Raw genomic sequence first — 2,669 nt, forward strand, 5'->3', positions numbered from 1 at the left:
CTCTCCTGCTGATGTTCAGGTGTATATCAGTATGTAGTGTCTCTACTTTAAAGAGTCCTCTCCTGCTGATGTTCAGGTGTATATCAGTATGTAGTGTCTCTACTTTAAAGAGTCCTCTCCTGCTGATGTTCAGGTGTATATCAGTACTAGTGTCTCTACTTTAAAGAGTCCTCTCCTGCTGATGTTCAGGTGTATATCAGTATGTAGTGTCTCTACTTTAAAGAGTCCTCTCCTGCTGATGTTCAGGTGTATATCAGTGTGTAGTGTCTCTACTTTAAAGAGTCCTCTCCTGCTGATGTTCAGGTGTATATCAGTATGCAGTGTCTCTACTTTAAAGAGTCCTCTCCTGCTGATGTTCAGGTGTATATCAGTACTAGTGTCTCTACTTTAAAGAGTCCTCTCCTGCTGATGTTCAGGTGTATATCAGTATGTAGTGTTTCTACTTTAAAGAGTCCTCTCCTGCTGATGTTCAGGTGTATATCAGTATGTAGTGTCTCTTCATGTCTCCATGCTTTAATGTTCAAAAAGCTCTTTATTTCTCTCATACTGCCTGTGCTGCAGCACCTCTTTTCACCCTCTGTCTGAAACCAGAGCCCAGTGTGCTCTGATTGGTTAGCTGGCCGGCTCTGTTGTGAAAGCAAATGCCTTTGAGTCCGTCAGGCTGCACTGAAAGCAGAGGCAATGCCGATTTTAGACCACGCACGCATGACAAGTCTCACTGCCCCTTGATAAATATCACACCCAGTCGTGTATATAATGCGATCGAGCCAAAGTCAGTGCACTGTCAGCCTGACAATGATGCCTTTAGGAAGGAGCCGAGCAAAGCATATGACATAAAATCGACATTGCCTCGGATCCTGCTCAGCACGACAGAAACGGGACAACAACTGGGTGACTTATTGGGAAAGGTCGACGTTTCCCGTAAAGAATGCAATGAATAATTCTCTTTTACCAGGAGAAAGAAACTCCCCCGGGGTATTGAACCAAATGGTCTTTTCTCTCTTCATTAGGAAAAGTCTACAAAGTCTTATCAGCATTCTGCATTCTCTGCCATTGGAGCTCCGATAATTGATTACGTTTGGGACGTTCACTATTGGCTGTGCTGCGGAAAGAGATATAGCAGTAAGTTAAGTTTACCTTCCCAGGGCACAGCCAGACAGACACAGATTCATTGACCTCAAAGGACAGGGTGAAATTGAAATTACGTTATAGAAAAATGTCCATTCAGAAGTATTATCCCGATTCGCTTCACCGCACACCCATATATCCTCCTTCTCGAAGACAGCATCACGTTATCGAGGGATGCAAGCTTATATTTTAGAGAGAAGCTATGTGCACATAAAAGCCTCGACACTTGCAGCCCCCGTACATTGTTTACCAATTCTACTCTGCAATGAAATGCTCCTATTGTTATCTGTGTGTGGTTATTCTAGCGTCCAGGACAGAAGTTTAAAAAGGAGACTAAATGGAGTCTCTGAGAAGGTTCAAATTGGTACTTTAATTAATGAAAAGCGTGGTAATGTCACAAACAGGATATTGTCCGACAGAAATACAGCTGGCTCTGGTCAGCGGTGAAAGAGGCCGAACCCCTCAGGTCGCGCTGTTTATATATCCTCTGCTGGCTCCTCCCTGCGGGCCGGCTCTCCACGTTTCAATGTCCGTTGTTACGCATATCAGAGGATACAGACATTGTACATTCAATATATATCTAAACACGCCTTTTCTCCTCCTTAACTCTTTCATGACTTTTCATTTAACACATTCTAAACGCTATCATCAATACTCCTAAAAATACAGGAAATACTTCACAGCAGTTTGGTTTCCGGTCGTTCCGAATGTTGTCACATGCTACCCACAACTGTAAACAATAACGTAATCAAATAAACTGTTCCTTATCCAACAATAATACTATCTCAACGTCTATAGTTGTAGTGTTGAAATCAGTAGGTTTCGCTGTGCAACATCATATCATATCGCTGCTAAATTCACCTCTATAGTAAATGGTATATTAGCCTCATGCTAACCGGAGATGAAGGATTTTCAGAATAAAAGCTTAACAACTGGTTGTGCACAAGAACTTCTGGTTTTTCAGTATAAAACAGCACTTAAACTGACTGTATGTTTAAGGTGCATTATGCTCTCAAAACATTGATTTTAATTTCTAACACTATCCAATGCACGTTTACAACGAGAGGCATTAAACTGGTGAACCGGCAGAAGAGGCATGGCTCTCCGAGTCGCAGCCATGTCAGATTGTGAGACCGTATGAATGAGCAGGTGGTTTTCATTTGGCTCCAACAGCTGTGCCAAATGTGGAGCTGAATGTATCTTCATTTCTTCGGACTGAACTGTTTGTTTTCTCACCAATCCCGAGTAAGCAAGTGTTCCCGGTGCTTCCCAGGACACTTCCCTGAGGTTCATGCTCACAGAATCATTCAAATTGACCTATTCTGCAAATGTTCGGGTTCATGTTTGTATTTGTGACTGACGTGTTTCCATGCTATAATTAGACGCTCCAGAAAAACGCGATTCTGCCATCGCAGAATTTACCGCATAATCAGCAAAATGGCGCAGATTTTCAAAAGGCCGCACGTTCACCGAGGCATCGACCTCCAAAACCCTTTCGAGGGCTACAAGAAACGAGGTGAGAAGCCTACGAGATTGAAGCT

This window comes from Pseudochaenichthys georgianus, chromosome 20 (genome assembly GCF_902827115.2).
Source record: "Pseudochaenichthys georgianus chromosome 20, fPseGeo1.2, whole genome shotgun sequence".
Classification (NCBI taxonomy): Eukaryota; Metazoa; Chordata; class Actinopteri; order Perciformes; family Channichthyidae; genus Pseudochaenichthys; species Pseudochaenichthys georgianus.